The 24147-nt window shown below is 34.8% G+C and overlaps 1 long non-coding RNA gene across 1 annotated transcript in view; it reads right to left on the bottom strand.

The window, feature by feature from the left end:
* Positions 1-5364: 5364 nt before the first annotated feature.
* The window catches only part of LOC143268008 (uncharacterized), a 130582-nt gene continuing 111799 nt past the window's right edge, over positions 5365-24147 (bottom strand). The window contains exon 3 of the long non-coding RNA XR_013043594.1: positions 5365-5596. This is a non-coding gene — a long non-coding RNA (uncharacterized LOC143268008). The remainder of the gene's footprint in view (positions 5597-24147) is intronic.

The following is a 24147-nucleotide window of genomic DNA, read 5'->3' as shown; positions in this document are numbered from 1 at the left end:
ATACCACATAATCCTACAGGTCAAGCATTTATAGAAAGATCAAACAGAACTCTAAAGGATATGCTAAATAAACAGAAATGGGTAACAAAAAACCCCAGAAATAGACTGCATAATGCTCTTCTAACTTTGAATTTTCTGAATGCCAATGAGAAAGGAACAACAGCTGCAGAGAGACATTGGATAATAGAAAAAACTACAGAATTAAATCAGCCTATATACTTTAAGGATGTGCTGACCTCAGAATGGAAACCAGGGTATGTATTACGTTGGGGACGAGGTTTTGCTTTTGTTTCTACAGGAGAAGATAAGCTGTGGGTACCATCAAAATTGATAAAGGTTTGATTTGAACAAGAGAGACCTCTTAATTGAGGAGGTGATAGTTCATCAACCAGCATGAACATCCAATTTAAACTAACTTGTACCAGTAACACATGCCTTTTCATTTAATCAGATAATAACTTGCCAAAAAGGAACATCCCCAAAATTAGTCTTGGGGAAAGGTTTTTGTTTTTGTCTTTTAGGAGAATGAAGATTAAGGAATTTGAAGAACACTGGACAAATGAGACAACTGAAGAAAAGGGACAAATCATCTATTCCAAGAAACAGAGTGAAACGGTGTATGGGTATATATTATCTAAAAAATTTTTATGTCTTCCTAAATGTTTGTTTCTGCTTTTCTCTAAAGATTTAACACTATTGGTCTTCTAATAGTCCCAGTTCAATTAAAATTTAAAGCTGACTTTGGAGTTGGAGAATGGCTCTCTCCTTCTTTAAACTCAAGCATGTTGTTAAAAGGAAAATGCAAACTCCCTGTATCATGCCAGAATAAAAGAGCCATCTTATGCTATGGTACAGGACAAAAGCAAAATTAATTAAGGGACTATTCTATTACTAATCTCAACTCTTTTGATTCTATTCTGATTCTTTAAACTTTTCTTAAAGTATAAATTTTATATCAAAATTTACAAGATTAATATATATATACATTTTAAACTTTGTTAAGATATGAATGGTCACATAGAGTACTAACTAATTCTAGAAAAAAGGCTAGCTGCATATATATGTTTTTGTGTTCGGGTCTCTTATGATGTTTTCTGCAGGAAATCACGGCCAGGCCTAACATCAACTGAAGTCTCCAGAAAGAAGATGGGGCCCCACAACAACAACAATTCCACGTGGACAATAATAATATCATTAAGCTGACAAACATCATCCACAGATCAGCTTTGAACTACAAGGTGCTCAGAGCAATTTTGAGATGACTAGCTGAGATGATCCAGTCTCAAAGACTACTTGAATAAGGACTTGAGATAAACCCTGAACTTTGGCATTATACACAGACTGGATAATGAAGGATATAGTTACCTCTCCTAGAATTTGACAATTAACCTAAAATTTTTCTTTCAGGATAAAGAAAACTTCGCCCATACCCAGCAGGAAGGAATTTTAAGAATACGACACCCACATTCCCAAAGAGGTGGTGTGGGGTGGGTGGTTTTTTGGTCTTTTTAATGGGTTTTGGGTCTGGGATAATTTTCAGTGTTTAGGGGGGTTGGTTACAAGTTATTGTCAAGGGTTAGGAAAAAGGCTAAGCAAAGGAGATTAGATTTAAGGTTCTTGTTTAAAAAAAAAAAGAAAAAGAAAGAAAGAAAAGAAAAAGACAATTACTAATTTTAAATACTTTACATTGGATTGGATTGTTTTATATTGTATACAAATTTGAAACTGATATTGTTAGAAAATGCTATATGTATATTTCTAATTGTATTTATACCATTCATTTAACAATGTAATGCAAATTTCTGATCCTTGAATGTTATTATTATCAACTATTAGGATATAAAGAAATGAAAGCTAGTAGTTAGACATTATCATAAAACTTGTAGTCATATTAGATATGTTTTAAAAATTGAGCAGAGATGTTTTAGACAGGTCATCTTCAAACCCTTCAGAGATCTACAGAATATGGCATTTAAAATGTTTTAATAACTTAGAAAATTTTTCTTTTTTGAGACATGTCGGCTCCTGGCAGTACCAATCTACTTTAGAGAAAATATGGGCATTGAAGAAACTGCATATGGAGTCAACTTTCATTTTGGCAAAAGTTAGCCACTGGACAACAAAGTATCCTCGAATCAACAGGACAAAATGGACAGACAGATCACGAAACAAGGGACTACTGATTCTTGCCAAAAAAAGTGTGGTTATGGCTTTATCAAAAGGCATCTTCTGAGGCCAGGACAATATGGCCCCATCCCTGAAGTGGCCTTCGCATCCGGAAAAGGTACAGTGCCCTTTTCTTCGAAGGCAGCTTAACAGGCAGAGGGCCGATGGAATCTGTTGTACAATGGAACAGCAGCTGAAAGCTCATGCCTCTCAAAAGTAGACTGGCGTTTAATAGAGGGATGTGGAGAAGAAGGGGATGCTGAGATGAAGCCATATATACACAGCCAAGAAGAATGGACAGCTGAATTAAAAAACTGTCAACAATTTCCAGAATTTAAAATCCTGAATCATGACAGGACACTAGTGGAATTCAGGTGTTTCTGGTACGTGGACTGCTCTCACCCAATGTGAGGTTGAACTGTTGACCTTGTGTACATCCTACATCACAAATGAGTCTGTCAGATACACTAAGCCTATAGGCTGAAGATGATGCCCCAACACTTCGGAGAAACCTCAGGTGACTGCCCAGGCAGCTGGCTGTTTCTGTCAACTCACAAATTTTTTGGAAGTTGCTTGCATGCACTTCCTGTTTTTATTTTTGTTAGCTAATATTATTCCCTTCTTGGGTCTCTGAGGGAGTTGAAGATTAGTTAGTTATGGTTGAAGATTAGTTAGTTATAGTTGAAAATTAATTAGGATAGAAAGTACATTAGATACATCTTGGAATTACCAAAATAGGATAGATAATGGAATTATTTTCTCTGATTTGTCAAATACCTGTTTAGGTATTTATTACTTGTATATATTGTATATAGTTATTGTACTTTTGTATATAGTTTTTCTTTTGTTAGTTATAACCTTTTGCTTTTTTTTCTTTTTATTAAAATAGAAAAGGGGAAATGTGGTGGTAATCTAATTGTACTGAAATATTATTTTGATTGTATGTTAATAAATAAAGTTGTCCGAGTGTCAGAGCTATTAGAACCATAGCAAGAGTGTGGCGGTGGTGGCACATGCCTTTAATCCCATAGATATCTGTGTGTTCAGGGATATAGCCAGCATTGGAGACATATGCCTTTAAGACCTAGGGGGCTGTACATTCAGACAGTGACGAGGCAGTCATGTGTTTGGGTTTACAACCAATGAGAAGGCAGAACAACATACTAAAAAAAAACGAACAGACAGGAAGTAGGTCTCTTTCGCGAGGCTGGGACAGCAGGAGGAAGGGTGAGATTTTAGCTCTGACCTCTCGGCTTTCTCTTTTACATTGTTTCTGTGTTTCTTATTTAATAAGACGGTTGGTTACATCAATACATTTGCTTTTATAGATTCATTATAATAACCCCAAATAGAAATGAAGTTTTCGCCGGGTGGTGGTGGCGCATGCCTTTAATCCCAGCACTCGGGAGGCAGAGCCAGGTGGATCTCTGTGAGTTAGAGGCCAGCCTGGATTACCAAGTGAGTTCCAGGAAAAGGTGCAAAGCTACACAGAGAAACCCTGTCTTGAAAAACCAAAAAAAAAAAAATGAAATTTTCAAACTTATTTAGAAACTTTGATATTAAAAAATTATGTGTACATACAAATAACAAAGGTTATTTCAGTTCATGATAAATACGCCAGTGTGTATGTGTGTTTGTGTGTGTGCTGTAATATGTATATGTATGCATGTATGTGTGAAGTTGTGCATGTCCTCACCTTTGAAAGTCAGAGGTTTATCCAAGGTGTCTTATCCTAAAGCACTCTACCATATGTTAGAAACAGAGTTTCTCCTACTGTATCTAGGATAGCTACTTAGGCTGGTGTGACTGGCCAGGAGACGTGAATGCTCTTCCTGTTTCTGTCCTGTCAACAATGAGGTCACAGATACGTAAGATGATAATTGGATTTAAGTTTGGCATCGGATATCTGAACTCAAAACCTCAAGCTGTGTAAAAACACTGTTACACACTCATACTAAACATTTTCCCCAGTCCAATGAATGTGCTATTCCATATCTTAATTCAGTGATGCACAGTCTGGCATGGGATTAATGACACTTGCACTCTTGTCCTAAGAACCTTCATGCATTGAGGGTTTAGTGAAGAGTGAAGGCATTAGCCACATTGGACTCAGTAGAGGGAGATATCCAGTTGAGCTGACTAGAAGAAAAACACAGACATGTTTCTTGTGCACCATCTCCATAATGTGGTCTTAGCTTAATTGTAATGAAAAATAGTATATTTGATAAAAGTTTGTATCATGTTCATAATTTTATTACTTATTTCTCTATGGAGGCACTGTTCTTTTCCCTTCAATTTACAGATAGAAAAAAAAAGGTACTGGAATTCAGCAGCATAAAGGATTAAAAGATGCTCTCTTACATATGGAAGTTTTGAAGATTCGTTTCTCTAATGTGGACTCTTCCCATTTCTAATATGTATAAAATGTAGATCTCTGAAATCTTAGTAAATTAAAGTAAGATAAAAATTGTTTTTAGGTATCATTTCATATAGTTTTTGGCTAATTAAATATAGATGGTGAGAGCAAATTGACTGGACCAAGAACAATCTAATTATTTATAAATGTCTGAGATTCCTTTAGTTTCCACATATTTGAATCTCTTTCAAGTAGTTTAGTAGTTTTGCAAGAAAAAAAGGTATATATCGTTTGACAGGAACGAACGTGTGTGTGTGTGTGTGTGTGTGTGTCTGTGTGTGTTATAGATATAATTTTATTTCCTGTCTGTCCAGAAAAGAAGTAAGTCCTTCATAAAAAAAATACCTAATATTAGAGGAATATCAAGATGGGAGGATTCCCTTTTAATAATTTCCTAAGCATTACAATGCTGGGTTTTCACAATGGTGGGGGCAACTATTTGAGTGAAAGGAATTAAAACAGCTGCATTGTGTAGCTAAGAGTTGATTCTCCTTGAAATGATGTGAGATGATGGAATTTAAAATAATGTTCTCATTTTTGTTTGATTTGGTGTGAGATGTGAATCCTTCCATGAATTTGTTCAATTGACCTTGATGGTTGATTCCATGATTTGTATTATTATTATTATTTTTTGGTTGTATCAAGGCCAAGGTCCACCAGATGTCAGTACAATATAAATAATCCAGATTCTTTTATTTAAAAGCTAAATACAGAAGAAAACCTACAACTGCTACCACACAAAAAGCCATTTCACTGAGTTTTAAAAGATTTATCTATACCAAACGGAAGGAGAGGTTGTAAAAGTGGCCAGTATAAATGACAATATGATTTTAAAATAATTTACTTCTAACAGGCCCCTGTTAACATTAATGTAGTGTGATAAAATTGGTCTTGTATTTCTCCTTATGCAGTTTCATTAGCATTCAGCTGTAGCTTTTGCCAGATGACTTCCTTATTCTCTGATGGTTTTATTCATTAACATTTCCACATTGCGATTTTCTCTTCATTATTTTTCTGCACAAAACAGAAAGGAGGCAAACCATGAGAGCACTGTATTCCCTGACATGTTTGTTTACTTGATCACAGCTAAACTAAAGGTTAATATGTGTGACTCCTGCTGGCAACGAGTCAAACGCTTTATGCTGAGACATGCCAAAAGCATTTTAAGAACATTTTTGAAACTAGAACTTTTATTCTTAAACAATGCTTGGGTACTTCATTTATGTGAACACCACACACACACACACACGCACGCACACACACACACACACACACACATACATTTGTTGACTCTCCTTCTTTCCATTCTATAGCCACCCATGCAATAATCCACTTTCCCAAGTTCAGTACCCATGACTTATGACACTTAGTGTGATAGAGAGTGACAGAATTGAAAGGCATGAAGTCATGAAACACAGAAAGTTGCACTATCCTGCGGGCTGTCAAAACTCAGTTTAAGAGGGGGCAACCTGGGAATCCAGACACAGACAAAAATCTTCTGCTCTTCCTTTAAAAAAATTCATTGTATCATGTGTGTGCATATTTTATTTGCATGAATATCTATGCCCGATGCCTATGAGGTCAGGATAGAGCACTTGATTCCCTCAAACTGGAGTAGGAAAAGGTTGTGGACCTCCATGTAAGTGCTGGGAGTCCCACCTGAGTCCTAGTGTTCATAACCACTGAGACACCAGTCCAGCCCCTTTAGCTGCTCTTTATATTCTTCCACTATTTCCCCCCCCGTCTGGTTAAACAAAACTTTTCTTTCACAACAAAATAACTTTTCCAGAGGTCGGTACATATCTTGAAACCAAGCTTTTTAATTTCTTTCAGTTTCTTTCATTATTTTTAAATTAATTAATTGCCTGCTTTGCATATATGATCAATAATACTATTAAGCAATCACCAAAATATGATGAAAATCATGGGACTCTCCACACAGGCTGATATGGTTAAACTCAGTTACACACACAAAGGCATTAAGGTAAGTGAAATTTGTAGAAAAGGAAGGACGTGCGCTGGGAATCCAGGGTTGAAATTTGAGTGGTCACTATGTGCTATGTACAGGTGTGAAATTGTCTAAGAAAAAATATGGAATCAAAAAAAGAGAACAAAGTTCTAGTGAACAGAGAAATAACAGAATGAACAAGACTTCCACACAGTCAAAAGAGTTTTCTCTTTTTTTAGACTATATCTGAGAATGAGAAAGCCTATTAAACTCCCTTTAACTCTGGAAATCACAGTAAATGTTCCTCTTGTTTTAAATAATTACATTTTATTTATTTATTTTTTCACTAGATCTCAGTGATTTTTTTCTTTTATATGAAAGACGAAGACTTGATGGACCTGAATAGTTTCCTTGCAAATAATTACAGTTTATTATGAGTCTATACTTAAAGATATTTGGTTCTAGCTTTGTTTTAAATAAAATTTCTCTGCATTTCCTTTTTTATTTCTTGTTGCATAGAATCCTTGTATCTGGCTTGTCTTTAGTTACATGCAACCTCGTATTGGGAAAGCTTTCTATAACTTAATGTTTTCTAGACCAAATGCTTCTCTTGAAAAAAAATTTCTGAAAGACAAATCAGGTAATTCAGCTTCAGTGTGTCTTGCAATGTTAAATCATAACGCAGATATTTTCATTTATATAATAACACCACATTATGCATTAATGGCAACAATAACCAAAGAGTGAAAAACAGTTATTAGTAAATGCATATATGCTATGATCTCCCAGGAAAATATGCAATCAAACCATCAATAAATATAAAATCTAATGGAAAACAACTACTTCACCTAGAGAGCTCTACCTGTGGTGATGGAAACCTAATCTATTGAAAGTTCTACCCTGGCCTTTACTCAGCAGGAACACATAATTACAACAGCTAAACCTACAGAAGAAATGAGTGAAATGGTTCAGCTTCTGGGAGCCAAATAAAAACAGCAGCTCTGACCTTTAAGTCCTTAGTGACTGTATGAGCAGGGGTTCATCTCAACACAAGAAGTTTATAAAGGTTAATTTTTTTTAATATCACAAGTAACTGAATTGTCTGATCATTTACAACAAATAGGTGAAAAGTCCACATTGACTTACCTTCACATGTTCCATGGATTCCTGCCAGGAGTTGGTTTAGTTTGAAAGTATAAACAAAAATATAAGCTTCACACACACACACACACACACACACACATCTGACCATTATATCATTCAACATTTAACAATGGTTTAATATATTTGAGGAGAGAAGAGTTCAGTAAATGATTATGCATAGGCAGGACTCCATCACAGGACATCATGCTTCCTCCTTAATGTGAGTATGAACAAGCAGTAGCTACTAATAGTCTCTTTATATTAAGGTATGTACCAAAAAGAGTCAAGGGTAGCAGGCCAAGGGTAACCAGTATTTATGTATTGTGTAAGCAATATCAACACACTGCCCAGTGTAAACTTTTCCTGTTGTCTGATTCTCGTAATTAAGTACATTGCAAGTACAATGATAACAGCATTTAATAAACAGTGAAGACAATCCCCGTCTCCAGAGTGAAAACAGAGTGAGCAGATAGTGATTAGTACAGACACTTTCTGATCGACCAGTTAAATTCTGAAAATTAAATCAAGTCACTATGACTCTCTGTTCTGTCCCTCCCTCCATCTCTCCCTCTCTCTCCCCCTCCTCCTCCTTCTGTTCTCTCTTTCTCCCCCTCTCTCTTTCTCTTTTTCCTCCATTTTAATGGTGTAATTGATTGGAAAACTGAAAAATAAAACCTCTGTCCTTCCAATGTATACACCGTTATGCCTGGTTTAATTCCATTTCTTATTGATTTGACAAAATACCTCAAGTTGGGAAGGGTTTAATTGGGCTTGCATTTGTAGGGTGCAGCCCATCATGGTGTCAAGGACAAGATCATGTTATGTCTCTGGTTAGAGTTAAAAGACAGATGGATGCTCTTGTTGAGTTTACTTTTCCTTTTTAATGCAATTCTACAATCAAGGACCCAGGCTCAGAGAATGGTGAGTGGGTGGGTGTTTCCAGTCACTCTAATTAAGATAGTCCCTCAAAGACATTCCCAGAGGCTAACTTAATTAAATTAAACCAAACACACATGTACCTGGAGACTTTGCACTATGTCATTCCAGAGCTTATGGAGCTGACAATATTAACCATCAAATTCTTTAACATATCAATATTTCAAGACGTGATTTCCAAAACCTAGGTTTAACATACCATCACCAATTTTATATAATTGCCTCATTTTCATACATGTTAGTATGTGTTGAGATTATCTAAAATCTAGTCTTTTACCAAAAGTCAACCGTGCAAGACAATAAGGAGAATCATACAGCAGTATATTAGAAATACAACTTTGAACAGTTAGCACAGTCTATTTACCCTACCCTTTTGTTATGACTCTTCTATTCCCTTTTATGAATTTGAGTTTGTTTGATTTTGTTGTATGAGTAAGATCAGGTAGTAGTTGTTTTTTTCCTTGTCTAGCTTGCTTTATTTAGCATAGTATTATTCAAGATCATAAATAGCAGAATTGGTGTTTCTACAGGTGTGTGTGTGTGTGTGTGTGTGTGTGTGTGTGTGTGCCTGTCTGTTCATATATTTGTATTTGTGCATGTGTGTATGTGTGTATATATGTGGGTGTGTATGCATCTGTGTTGGCCTGTGCCTCTCTCTATGAGTGTGTGTTTGTGTGTAGTATTTCCTTTTAATTTTGATCCAGAATGGCGTTGTAACATTTAGAATTGTGTTTGCAAATAGTGATTTGAGCCCTAGACATACATAGCCTTTAGAATACTGTATAGAACATATGTTACTCTAGGAAAGCTGATATTCTTTGTAAATTTGACAAAGTTATGCTTTAATGCTAACTTTGATAGAAACATAGTGTCTATATTAGCTGTTATTTAGTTGCAGTCAGAAAATCCCTAAAACAAACTTTGCCAATTTTCTTCTTTCTTCTCTTACAAATTTATAGATCAAATTCTGAGAATAAGTGATGAGTATTCTAGGCAAGTGAACATAATTTAAAAATAAATAATGTTATTTCATGATGTAATTATTAATGAACTCTGCAATTATTAAAAGGAAGTCAAGAATAGGGAAATCTGAAAGTTGTTGAAAATAAATCATCTTTTTGAAAATAGGAAATAGTTACTGTTAATATTCAAAAGCTGAATTATCAGTAAAACTGATTTTTTTCAAAACTAATATTTTCATTCATGACTGAATGTAATGAGATTTTTCTCTCAGTGTAAGAAATTTTTTTAAAAAATAAATAATACTATCAAAATGATTGTTGAGACTTAAATTCAAATAGTAAATATAAATTTTTGCTAAGAAATTTGAAGGCTTATGTAAAAAAATAATGTGCTTACTTCACAGAAGGAAAACCTAAATTGAATTGTTTCCTATTTTGTATGTCATCTATGTATTCATATAGAAAAATCATTCTTTTTTAATTAATTAATTATTTCCCAGCCCAATCACATTTTCCACTCCCTGCTCTTCTTTAAGTCCCAACCCCCGAATCCTTCACCGCACCCATTCAAGGCCAAGCCTCTCATGGATATCAGCCAGCCACGGCACATCAAGTTGCAGTGAGACTAGGCACCTCCTCTCCTATTAAGGGTGGACAAGGCAGCCTAGTAGTAGGAAAAAGCCCTCAGGGAAGGTAAGAGAATAAGAGACAGCCCCTGCTCCCACTGTGAGGAGTTCCACAAGAAGACCAAGCTATACAACTGTCACATGTGTGCAGATGGTTTAGGTCAGTCCCATGCAAGCTCTCTGGCTGTCAGTTCAGTTTCTGTGATCCCATTAGGAGCCCGGGTTAGTTGATTTTGTGGGTTTTCTTGTGGTGTCCTTGGTCCCTCTGGCTCCCATAATCCTTCCTCCCTCTCTCCTACAGATTCCCCAAGCTCAGCCTAATGTTTGGCTGTGAGTCTTGGTATCTGTTTCTATCAGTTGCTAGGGGAAGCCTCTCCGATGACAATTGGGCTAGAAAATAATCTATGAGTGTAGCAAAATAGTAGAATATCATTAGGAATAATTTCAATGATTTTTCCCTTTCTTTTCTTTTTTTCCATTATTATTATTATTATTATTATTATTATTATTATTATTACCAGTTATATTTCGTTTTATCCTAGGTCTCTGGCCTGTCCAGCATCTGGGTCCTGGTCCTTGGTCCAGTATCAGTATACTCCAGGCAGTATCAGGACTGGGCTCCTTCTCATAGTATGTGTCTCAAGCTGGGTCTGTCATTGGTTGGCTACTCCCATAGTTTCTGCTCCACCTTTACCCCAGCATATCTTGTAGGCATGACAAATTGTAAGTCGAAATTTATGTGGCTGGCTTGGGTTCTCAATCCCTCCACTGGAAGACTTGCCTGGTTACAGCAGATGGCCGATTCAGGTTCTCTTGTATCTCCCATTGCTAGGAGTCTTAGCTAGGAGTAACCCTCATAGATTCCTGGATGTTTCCATTGCACACCTGAAAGCTCTAGAACAAGAAGGAAAAGTCTCCCAGGAAGAACAGACGCCAGGAAATTATCAAAGTGAGAGGTGAAATTAATAAAATAGAAACTAAGAGAGTTGCTGGGCGGTGGTGGCGCACGCCTTTAATCCCAGCACTCGGGAGGCAGAGGCAGGCGGATCTTTGTGAGTTCGAGGCCAGCCTGGGCTACCAAGTGAGTTCCAGGAAAGGCGCAAAGCTACACAGAGAAACCCTGTCTCGAAAAACCAAAAAAAAAAAAAAAAAAAAAAAAAAAAAAAAAGAAACTAAGAGAGTAATACAAAAAATTAATGAAACAAAGAGTTGGTTCTTTGAGAAAATCAACAAGATAGACAAGCCCTTATCCAAACTAACCAAAAGACAGATAGAGAGAATCCAAATAAACAAAATCAGAAATGAAAAGGGGGATATAACAACAAACATTGAGGAAATCCAGAGAATTATAAGGTCATATTTCAAAAACCTCTACTCCACAAAACTGGAAAACCTAAAAGAAATGGACAATTTTCTGGATAGGTACCACATACCTAAGTTAAATCCAGACCAGATGAACTATTTAAATAGTCCAATAACCCCTAAGGAAATAGAAACAGTCATTAAAAGTCTCCCAACCAAAAAAAAAAAAAAAAAAAAAAAGCCCAGGACCAGATGGTTTCATCACAGAATTCTACCAGATCTTCAAAGAAGAGTTAATACCAATACTCTCTAAATTGTTCCACATAATCAAAACAGAAGGGACATTACCTAACTCCTTCTATGAGGCTACAATAACCCTGATTCCCAAACCAAACAAGGATACAACAAAGAAAGAGAACTACAGACCGATCTCCCTCATGAACATCGATGCAAAAATACTCAATAAAATACTGGCAAACAGACTCCAAGAACACATCAGAAAAATTATCCACCATGATCAAGTAGGCTTCATCCCAGGGATGCAAGGGTGGTTCAACATATGAAAGTCCATCAATGTAATACACCACATAAAAAAAAAAACTCAAAGAAAAAAACCACATGATCATCTCACTAGATGCAGAAAAGGCATTTGACAAAATCCAACACCCCTTCATGATAAAAGTCTTGGAGCGATCAGGAATACAGGGAACACACCTAAACATAATAAAGACAATTTACAGCAAGCCAACAACCAACATCAAATTAAATGGAGAGAAACTCAAAGCAATTCTACTAAAATCAGGAACGAGGCAAGGCTGTCCACTCTCCCCATACTTATTCAATATAGTACTTGAAGTTCTAGCCAGAGCAATAAGACAACATAAGAAGATTAAGGGGATACAAATTGGAAAGGAAGAAGTCAAGCTTTCCCTATTTGCAGATGACATGATAGTATACTTGAGTGACCCCAAAGATTCCACCCAGGAACTGATAAAGCTTATAAACACCTTCAGCAACATAGCAGGATACAAGATTAACTCAAAAAAATCAGTAGCCCTCCTATATACAATGGACAAAGAAGCTGAGAAGGCAATTAGAGATACATCACCCTTTACAATAGCCACAAATAACATAAAATACCTTGGGGTAACACTAACCAAGCAAGTGAAGGACCTATATGACAAGAACTTTAAGTCCCTGAAAAAAGAAATTGAAGAAGATATCAGAAAATGGAAAGATCTCCCATGCTCATGGATAGGTAGGGTTAACAGTAAAAATGGCAATCTTACCAAAAGCAATCTACAGATTCAATGCAATCCCCATCAAAATATCTGTATAATTTTAAAATAACGTAATCTCTATGTATTATATACATGCAAATAAATAGATAAGTAGTAAAGGTACACTTTTATATGGCTCTTTAAGCATCTTTTTCTCAATCACATTATAAATAATTAGTGTAGAAAATATATTTGGATTTACAAACTTAATTAACATATCATTTTGTCATTAAACTGACATGTCATATGTATTACCTTTTATAGTTATGTGCTTCTGCAGTTACCATATCAAAATAATTTTCTATCATTCCATCATTTATAATTTATACATGAAGTAAACAGCTGTGGTTTCATTCTGGTACAGAAAAAAAGGATACCAAGACATCTCTGTTTCTCAGCTTTATTCCCCCTGATCATTCTCCATAATATTTAAAAAAAAAATTTAAATGGCAGAACCTTCAGTATGGCTAACATTTTCCAAAATCATTTTTATAGCCCTTGATTGCCAAGCATGTTCAACTGTATACAAACTCATTTCAGCAATTCAATATTTCTATCACAAATTATATACAAATATAATTAATCAGTTAACTAAACTTAACACTTATACTAAAGTTAACTAACATAGAAGTTACAAATCTATTTAGTAAAGAAATTTATATTTGAATTATTCTAATCAATAAAGTCAGTACCTAAACTGACTGATACAACTTTAGAAATTCTTAAATCAATTTTTGTTTATTCCTACTCTTTCAAATTCATGGTTCATATGTTTTCAGAATAAAATTCATATAATTAAATATTTAATTCCAAATCATCAACTCCTTTAAAATTTCAAAGATTCATCATTTTATTATAAACATAATTTAAAGTTTAAAATATGATTTGCCATTTTCTATGTTAAATTTTTCATCTTAAATAATGTTAGCCATATTGTATTATCATCTATTATAACAAGAATTTAACCTAGCTATAATTATTGTTTGGGATTTTAGCATGAATAATTTTTTTCAGAGCCAATACTTTGAAAGCTTAAGAAAAAAAAATTGTTTACTTTCCCTTATTTCCATAGAAATCTTTAAAAATTGTTATCTACAATTTCTAGAATGGACAAGATGTTGGCTGTGATTTATTTGATTAGTCTTGAGCTTCCTATTTTCAAAATATATAAAAGAAGGGAGAAAATATGAATAATGACTAGAGACATTATAGAAAACAGACATGAGTAAAAATGAAGAGGAAATAAAGAGTCAGAGGGAAAGAAATGCTTTAATTATAAATAGGTTAAAGTTCTTCAGTATTGAAAATTTGCTAAGGTATAGGGTGAAAAAGTCATTATTTATTATTCTACCTAATATAGAACTCCATGAAAATTAACTTTGCACATAAGGCATAGTCTTTAATTCATTCTTTCTGGGGTCGGGGCAAACTCACTACTCTCCTGAGCAGAGATTATTTCCACACATCCTAACTTCTGACTAAAATACATTTGTATATTTATAAAGCTCCTTACAGTTACTTTTCCTTTGACTCCGAGTTATAGTTAATGCTTATGCCAATGTAATAAATGGAGAGATGTAGGTGTATTCTAATATTAGTTAACCAAAATTACCTCATTTAAAATATATTGCGTGTCCTGGGAACGTGTTTGTTTTGACATGTACACACTGCTAGAAGATAGCCTAAGTTTATATATGAGAAGAGTAACTAGCTTTAGTAGAAAATGGGTGTCTTGTTGTTTTGCTAAGAAAAATATTACTGCCGGCCGGTGGTGGCATATGCCTTTAATCCCAGCACTCAGAAGGCAGAGGCAGGTAGATCTTTGTGAGTTCAGAGGGCAGCCTGGTCTACAGAGTGAGTTCCAGGAAAGGCATAAAGCTACACAGAGAAAGCATGTCTTGAAAAACCAAAAAGAAAAAAAAAGAAAAATATTACTCTAAGAAGCTCTTATTATTTTAAAAATTAGAGGAAAAGAAGAGAGGTTTAAAATGTTACAAGGTCATTCTATTTGTAAGTTGTACAAGAAAAATAAATGGAGACAAAATCCATTATGATTTTAAATATTTGACTAAAATGCTATCAAGGAATATAAAAGTATATGATAGCAGAAGGCAGGATGCATTATGAAATACAAGAGTTAAAATGTCAGATTATGTATCTAAATTACAGATTAATAGAACTGGTAGCAGAGCAGTAATTTCAATGAAATGAGAAATTGATGTGGATAAGGAAAAAAAAATACTACCATGTCTTATATTAGAACTTCTTTGTTCACTCTACTCCAAATGATGGAAATTGTTTACCTTGACCATGGAATACTTGTTATCAAATTGATGGCACATACTCAAAATAAGGAAGGAGCTGTAAAACTAGGTGACATCTATAAGATTGCAGAGAAAAAAATCAGAGAGGGGGAGAAAAGGGAAGAGATTTTGAGAGGCTGTAAGGCTTTGAAAATCATATGCAAAGAACAAAGACTGAAATGGTGCATTGTTTCTACGATAACAAAATGTGTTAACTTTGAATACTTAGAACTAGGAAGCTGTGGAGTATTCCAGAATTACAATGAGGCGGCCCAACTCAGCTCTCTTAATGTGATTCTGTTTGAAAACATCTCTTTAAAATGGCAAATAAGTAAAAATGAAGTGCTTGGGGGTGGTCCTTGATTGGATCTGTTTGGTGCCTTAAGGAAGGTGATATTTGGCATAAGGGGAAAAGACACTGGGATTTTTTAATCACAGAAAGAAGACTTAGGAAGTATAAACCAATGATGCGGGCAGCCTACAAGTAAAGATAAAGTGCCTCAGGAACCAAACTTGTGGATATAGGATCTCACTGTAAAGCCAAGGCTATCTTTAACTGGTAATCTTCCGGTTTCCATCCTGTCAGTGCTGAGATTAGCGTGAAATCAGGATATTCACCTCATGTTTTAATTTCATTCTATTATACAAAAACTGTGTTGCTGGTACTGTGGACTGAATAAGGCATTTCTGTATCTCCTTTGGATTTTATTTATCAAAGTTGAGTAAAAGCCTAGAAGACAGGTGCTACTCTGATGTTTCACTGTCACTGGGGAATGTACTGGAGAATTATCCTTATTTCTTTTCATGTTGATCCCATAATACTAGCATGTTCCACTTCAGACAAGGCATGTAAGAATCTGTGGAACCAATCCCAATTTTTCAAAATCAATACACAAATTTGCAATGCTCCTTATTATTTACTTGTCTACAGCAAAGAATTCTGTAACCGAGGATTATGGCATAGCTTGCATCTCATGATTTAAAGATCATAAAGAAAACCGCTGTAGCAATGTAACACTTCCATTTCAAGATACACAATTTCTTTTATCTTTTGTTTTCTTTTCTGTATTACACATAATTATGGAAAATAAGATTTTTATGTTTTCAAAATTATATGTTTAGAAAAGAATTAAAGTTGCTCTTAAAACAGTCTTCGATCCTTTCTGTTCCCTCTCACATCACAATTTTATATACCAAGAAACAGAAACAGAGTTATGAGCTATAATTTAGAGCAAATTACTTCTTCAGATTTTATTCTGTAAACTTAATTCCTGAAAACTGATTGAAGCTTAAACATATTGCAACATGTAAATATACTAATATTAACTCTAATTTAAATTTTTAAAAATATTTTTGTGTTTACGTTCTTTAGGCATTTCAATACACACTAAAATCTTTGTTAGTTCAGAGATATAAAGAGAGAGACAGATAGAGAGATTGAGGCCATCATACAGAAACATACATGTTCTTTTAGCCAAGAATGACCTGTATCAAAGCTTTGGACTTCTAGTCTTAAATTTGTTACCTAAATAATAACTATTTTTTATTAAATCACTTTCCTCGGGCATTTCTTTATAATAACAAGAACACCTTAACACAATTCTTTTTTTTTTTCAGTAAATATACCCATTTTGTGTTTTCTTATTAACTAAAAGTGAAATAACCTGTAGTTTATCATTCAAATCAAAACTCCTCCCAAGTTCTTTTAATCAGCTACAGGAAATCTTACATAGCCATATACTCGGTTAGTATTTAAAATTTTATGTGTATGGGTGTTTGTCTGAATGCATGTATGTGAACTACATGCACACCTACTCCCCACAGATGTCATAAGAGGACAAAATGGCATTCTTTCTTCTGGTATTACTGTCACAGAAGTTGTAAACCACTACATGGGTGCTGGGAATTGAATCTGGGTCTTCTAGAAGAGCAGTCAGAATTCATAACCACAAGACATCTCTTCAAAGCATATGTTACAATTTTAAATGACATATTTAGTAAACACTCACCATGGATTATTGTCTCTCAATATACATTATGAGTAGCCAATGGCTGTTTGAAACATTCATTTGATTCTTCTTTATGTTAATTCATTTACTCATTTTTGAGGACTTCATTTGTGAGTATTGCATTTACACAATTTCCTGCACATGCCTTACTCTTCTTGTTCTCCCTGCCACTTTATCTCCAATTAATTCAAGTGTTCTTATTCCTTAGTCATTATTCTATGAACACACACATATACATAGCATATATAAATGCACAGAGATATTGCATGAGATTTTGAAAAACACAAATTAATAAAATTGCTCTTGTTTTTCAAACATTCATAGTGTTATTTATTTCTCTGACTTTCCTCCTTCTCTGTAATGTCCAGGTAAAACAGTAAGTTCTTTATTTTCATTCCCCTCCATGGCATAGGAGTCCTACTATATTCCTCTGTAAAGCTTCTTCTTACACTCTCCATGGTCCCTTTTCATTTTCCTCATTTATTTACTTGCCCTAGATTATATGCTCATATATAAATATTTAGATAATTAAGTAGAGGTTAAAAATACATGAATTATGTGCTACTTTAAATATGCTGATGTGACCTAATAAGCTAGATTTTTAAATCATTGGGTCAGACATAAAAGCTCTGAGAGATATAAAATTAACATTTTTAACTATTAGGAAGCGGCTAATGTAACAAATATACATGTGTCCTATGCAAATAATTGTGTCTATGTCCAAATATAATAGAATGAAATGATAGAATAAGCATATCTAATAATGATAATTTTACTTCTGGCCTTCATCCCAGATAACTTGTCATTGATGGAGGTGGTCAATGCTACAAGAAGATAATGGAGCAGGATAAGAGGAAAGGTAGAATATTTGTAGAACACAGTCATACAGGTGATCCACTACACTTCTCCAGATGTGTTGGAGATAATGATGGGGAAGTAAAGATGCAAATGGTACTAAAGACTGAAAAAGGGATGAATAATTGTGAAGACGAACATCACAATGGAGATATCAGTCATGGGAAATACTTCTGTTAAGTAAGGAAATTCTAAAAATACTATACATTTTTAATGTTTAATTAAAATATAATTTAAGGATATAATTAAAATTTAAATATTTAATTAAAATATAATATTACTTCCACCCTTCCTCTCCTCCCTCTAGGCCTCCTCCAATTTCTAAGAATACTGTTTTTATTGATTTCTGTTCTTTGAAACTGAGCAAAGAGGTGAGTCCATCACTCTTGAGAGAAAATAATTGAATATGAAATCTATGGAATTAGAAAAATGAAACAGAAAAATATTTTAATTCAGAGTGGAATGGAGGAAAACACAAAAGGAGAGAGATTGAGAACCATTAAATAATACTAAGAGCTTATGGAAGAGCCATATGGAATTTACTTAAAATCACACACACATATATTAAAGTCACATCACTTGGTGTGGTAATATTTCACCCCAAAAGCCATGGATGATATATCCAAAACTTAAGACCAGGCATGGAAAAACTTCTTTGGAATAGTTGGTCAGTGGAGTCCAAGGGATTTCCAAAACAAGGTAGGCTGTTAACATCACCTGTGTTTATCAAGAATTTGAATGTAAAACATTCTTGCTGAAGACACACACTCAGACACAGGACTTAGAGGAAGTGAGGTGGATCTGACTAGGAAGCCTGGCTGAGGACTAGATCTTATAGTATTGGAATGAGTTTTCCATGTTGCCAAGGAACAAAATTAATCAAGTAGTCCTCTTAAGCCATATTGACTTTGAACTATAATAATGACCATAACCAATATATCCTGTAAGGTGCAAAAGTGGCACCTATATCCCTGGTAACAAACAGTTCTATAGTTTGACTTATGTTGTTGGAGGGCTTCTCTCCAGGTTCTACCAAGCCCAGGCAGTCCCACAATCCACATATAAAATAATCACTCAGACGCTTATATTACTTATAAACTGTGTGGCCGTGGCAGGCTTCTTGCTAACTGTTCTTATATCTTAAATTAACCCATTTCTATAAATCTATACCTTGCCACATCGCTTGTGGCTTACCGGCGTCTTTACATGCTGCTTGTCCTGGCGGTGGCTGCAGTCTCTCTCCTTCCTTCTTCCTGTTCCCCCAATTCTCCTCTCTCTTTGTCCCGCCTATACTTCCTGTCTGGTCACTGGCCATCAGTGTTTTATTTATATAGAGTGATATCCACAGCACTTCCCCTTTTGTTCTTTTTTTTTAAAAAGGAAGGTTTTAACTTTAACATGGTAAATTCAATCAGTCTAGTTTCTAACTGTATCCTCATTCCTTATCCCTTTACATATTGATAACTGTAACTCTCACTCCTCATCAAAGAAGCACCTTTTTTTATTCAGTGAATGGAGATCACTAAAGAAAGTCACAACTATTAAAAATGAAAAGAATAATTAACCATGGTATTTCCAGGCTTAATAGTTATATTTCCAACCTGAAGCCCAAAACTTAAGACTCATGGACCATATTTGATGAGGAAGCATAATGAATGTAAGAGCCAGAAGACCATAATATCTGTTTCCAGAAAGTATATTATCTATGTGATAGAGAAGCTGTACCTGTGAATTCTTAACAATACATTGCCTAAGCAATCCCTAAGAAATGACTGCACCAGTTGACCTACCAACATGGATTGGGGAAATTTCATAAGGCTTCACTCTACATGAAGAGCTATAGGAAATAAATGGCTGTTGAAAGATACTTTTCCAGAGACAAGTCACCTGACAGACTATCCAGTCTCAAAAGGTCTACCCTCAACACACATATAGACAAGCAATATTGAAGGAAGTGAACAGGTTGCACTTATAAAGTTGTTATGTAGAAAGAACATAGATAGATAGATAGAGGAGTGGTAAATATATAGCAATAGTAATTAAAGAATAAGAGGCCATGAATTTTATAAGGAGTCATGTCAGGTTGTGAGAGGAAACATCAGGAGGGGAGGGGAGATTAATGTAAATAAAGTAGCCTAGCCATGCATGAAAAACAAAAAAAAATTAACAAGTGAAGTGATCTCATTTATATAGTATAAATGTTGCATCCAACATTCTTTCCTTCAGTTTTAAACGATAGGGTAACAAAGTTAAGAAAGATATAAGATGCTGCTTACTATTTCCTGTGTGTATATTGACATAATTTACCTTAAAATATAACTTAAGATGAATTAATTATATAAAATTGAAATTATTTAAATCAAAGAAGAAAATAACATAATCAAATATTATACACATGTCTGCAGAACACCTACAATGCTAGGGCGGTTTTACTCTACAACTTTTCTGGCTAGACAAAATCTATGCACCTGGGGACTGCTCTATTTGATGGGAGTACTGTACTGAGAACAATTCTAAAGTCTTCTAAGCTCTCCAGCAGGTACAATGGTTGATCTTACACTGACTGTGTGCAAAAGCCTGAATTGCTGTGCATGAGTTTTATGTGTATTCTGCCAAAACAATATTTATTTACTCTTGCTGATTCTTGTGGGGAGGTAACAAGTTGTGAATATTTATTACTCATCTCTTTCTTACTTCTAAACAGATTACATTTATCTCAGTTTCCAAAGATGAAATAATAGGAAATATTTTTCTTAAACAAAGCATTATTAAGTGACAGACTTATGCAGGTGAGTTTTTAAAACATTTAAATTAAGGTAATGGATTTTTGACATATAGAAAATTCCAAAATTATTGGTTTACTCTAATAAGAGGAAGTATTGGAGTATTTGGATCAAAATTTATTGCCTCTATTAGCTATCTGACCAGTGAAAACATAGAGCTAATGATATATTGTAATTAAATTATTTCTATTTAACATTATCTAGTTTTTCTCATTCTCTCCCCTCACGGATGCAGATTTTATTAAAACTGTGACCAGCCATGTGTACAGAAAGTTTTTCCTTTCTTTTCCGATATCTTAAGTCCACGATTGACAATAGAAGCCAGCACTAAATAAGTCCTCCTGCATAGGGCACTTGTTCAATGGTTTAATCTCAATGGATGTAATAAATATTTAAAACAATCCAATGAGATCAGTGATACATCTTATTATGGCTATGTTTTATATTGAAAGTAATTACGGTTCAGTGTGGGTGAGTGATGTGTGTGTGCACAGAGCTGGCATTTGATTCTGGCTGGCTTCTCATATGCTTTCGCTGCGTTGTCTGATACTTACATCATGTTTGCTGACTTTTTAGTTTTAACGCATATTGCTTCCTTTACTTGGTCTGATGTCTTTGTGTTTTGTGGCTCTTAAACATGGAAAACGTAAAATAACAAAAATATGGCAGTAAAGTTGTTTAACATTATTTGACTGGATAAGTATGTAATCACTGTATTCCAGTATTATTCATGGTTCTTGGTTGCAAAGGAAAAATTAGGAAACAAACTAAAATGTTGTTTCTGTATCTAGAAATGATTACATTTTATTAGGCAAAACAAAAAGAGATAAATCAATGATATTTAAGATAATGAAAATTGGTATGAATATGCAAAAACACTGGAAAGACAATGTGACCAAGGAATGCCTGTTTGCAAATTATCAAATGAATTGAGAAAGCCAGTCACCAAATAACAATAATAATAATAATAAATAACTATAATAATGTCTGCAGAGCACCTTTTGACAGAGAGAAGAATAGGTGACAAGACTGTAAGGATTAATATGGAAGGCATTCCTTAGAGAATAGACAATGTGGATCTGTGAGAATGATGACAAAATGTGGGAACACAGTACTCAAAACCTGAGACACTTCTTGTGATAACACCTCTTAATTTTAGTAAATATCAAAAATAAGTCTAAAGCTGAGAACAAAACTCTCTAATAATAATAAGGAGGAGGCTGTGGTTATGGCCCATTGGATAAAGGCCTTACCACAAAAGTGTGAGGATCATGGTTAGGATCCACAGTGAGGCATGGGAGGCCACCCAGATTTCCAGCAATTGGTAAACAAAGACAGGGGAATCTGTGGAGCCAGCTGGATAGCTAGAGTAGTTGAATTCAAGGACTCCAGGTTCATTAAGGAAATATACCTCAATATATAAAGTAGAGAACAATCAAGAAAGACACTTGATGTCTATCTACCCTTGCCTTTGCCCACACACAAACACACAGGTACTTCTACAAATTCAAACATGCAAACAAATATACATCCCAATTAAGCCTTTTTCTGTTCAAGAGTTTGGGAATCTCTGTTAAGGGATTATATTTGTGCTTATCATAGCTGATTGGAAATGTGTTTGAATTATGGAAATGTGCACATAAAGTATGTATACTGCACTTGGCAAAAGGCAGTCTTTGCTCAAGTATTCAAGGTTTGTAAGCAACTTGTCTAAATTGTTCTTGTCTCCATTCTTTAATATAAAAACAAACAAACAAATTAATCTCTGTACTAATTAGGTGATCATGGACAGCAATTTGAACATAATGCACAATTTTAATGAATGCATATTTATTTGGCCCTAAAAGTTAAGCAATAAAAATCTTTACTTCTATTTGAGACTGCCAAAGAAAGCTAGAAAGGAGAAACTTTGCTTTTTAAATGGTTATAGAGTTACAATAAAGATTTTAAAGGCCATCAGCATTTCTATTGTATGTATTGGCATGTTGGGGTAGTGTTCATGAAAAAAACATAAAAAGAAATATGCTTTTGAACTCTCATTTCAGCTTTTCCCAACTGTTGTAGAATTTCAGAATAGCAAATGAAAATCTTAAAATATATAACCTTATCCTCTAATCATTATAAAAGATCTTTCAAATAACATAGTTGAATGTACTATTGAACTTGGAAGCTTAAATAAATATAAGCTTGTTGAACCCTTTTGCTGATACCTTAGCCAGCTCCAAGACTTTTGTAAACCCCCTTCCATCTGATTGTTCCTGGATGGCTAGAACAGGGAGCCTTACCAGGACAGGCATTATAGCCCAGTGCTCATGTTGCTTAGGTTGAGGCCATATTAGCATACTTTTTTTTCTTCAGAACTTAAAAACTTTTATAGTGTTACAGTCAAACAAAAGCACACTGAGTAGCTAGTTTACAAAATTGTAGACAAGAAATCATGACTCCAGCTCCTTATTTTCTTCCTCCAGATATTTCACATGAACAAGCTATAAAGGAAGGTTCCAATAAAGGAAGCATAAAATCTAACTACATATGAAGTTGTAGATAGAAATGTGCTTTTGATGCTTAGTGATGAATCATATGTAGGACCAACCGAGGATTTCTCTTTGAAGGGTGCACGGATCCAGTCACTAAAGCAACAATGACGAGGAATTCCTATGGTTTGCATATGGAACCTCTTCCATTGCTGAATCTTTGGACACATATAATCTTCCCTAGTGACTAAGATGATTTGTTTGCATTGTCCATTGGACAGGATCTAGAATCACCTTTGATAAAAATCTCTGGATGTGTCTGTGGGGATTTTCTATGTTCAGCTAAATGGACTGGGGAGGCTGACTCAAACATGGGCAGCATTGTCCATGGTTAGGCTCTAGCTAGATATAATGAAGGAAGCTGGCTGAGAAAAACTGTTCTGTTCTGCTTCCAGACTGTGTAAGTTATAGTCATATAGTCAGATCTCTCTCAAATGCATCCCCCAAGTAAACACAGAGGCTTATATTATTTATAACTGCCTGGCCATTAGCTCAGAATTATTACTAACTAGCTCTTACACTAAAATTAACCCCTAATTCTTAGCTATGTTTAGTCACATGACTTGGCAACTTTTCTAAGTTCTGCCTTAGTATTTTGCTTCCTCTGTGTCTGGCTGACGACTCCTGACTCAGCCTTCCTCTTCCCAAAATAATCCTCATCTGCTTGCCCTGCCTATACTTCCTGCCTGGCTGGCTACTGGCCAATCAGTGTTTTATTGAACCAGTGAACCAAAGCATTATTCCACAGCTATAAGTCATCTGCCATTTTCTTACCTTCTTTCCTCTATGCCCTCTCTGCCATGTTAGATTATGTGTCCTCAAACTTTCATTTGAAATAAACTTTTTGTCCCCAAATTGCTTTGGTTATATATTTACCATAGCAA

The sequence above is a fragment of the Peromyscus maniculatus genome, chromosome 12 (genome assembly GCF_049852395.1).
Source record: "Peromyscus maniculatus bairdii isolate BWxNUB_F1_BW_parent chromosome 12, HU_Pman_BW_mat_3.1, whole genome shotgun sequence".
NCBI lineage: Eukaryota > Metazoa > Chordata > Mammalia > Rodentia > Cricetidae > Peromyscus > Peromyscus maniculatus.
The sequence above is the reverse complement of the archived record's forward strand: the minus strand, read 5'-3'. Positions and strand labels throughout refer to the sequence as shown.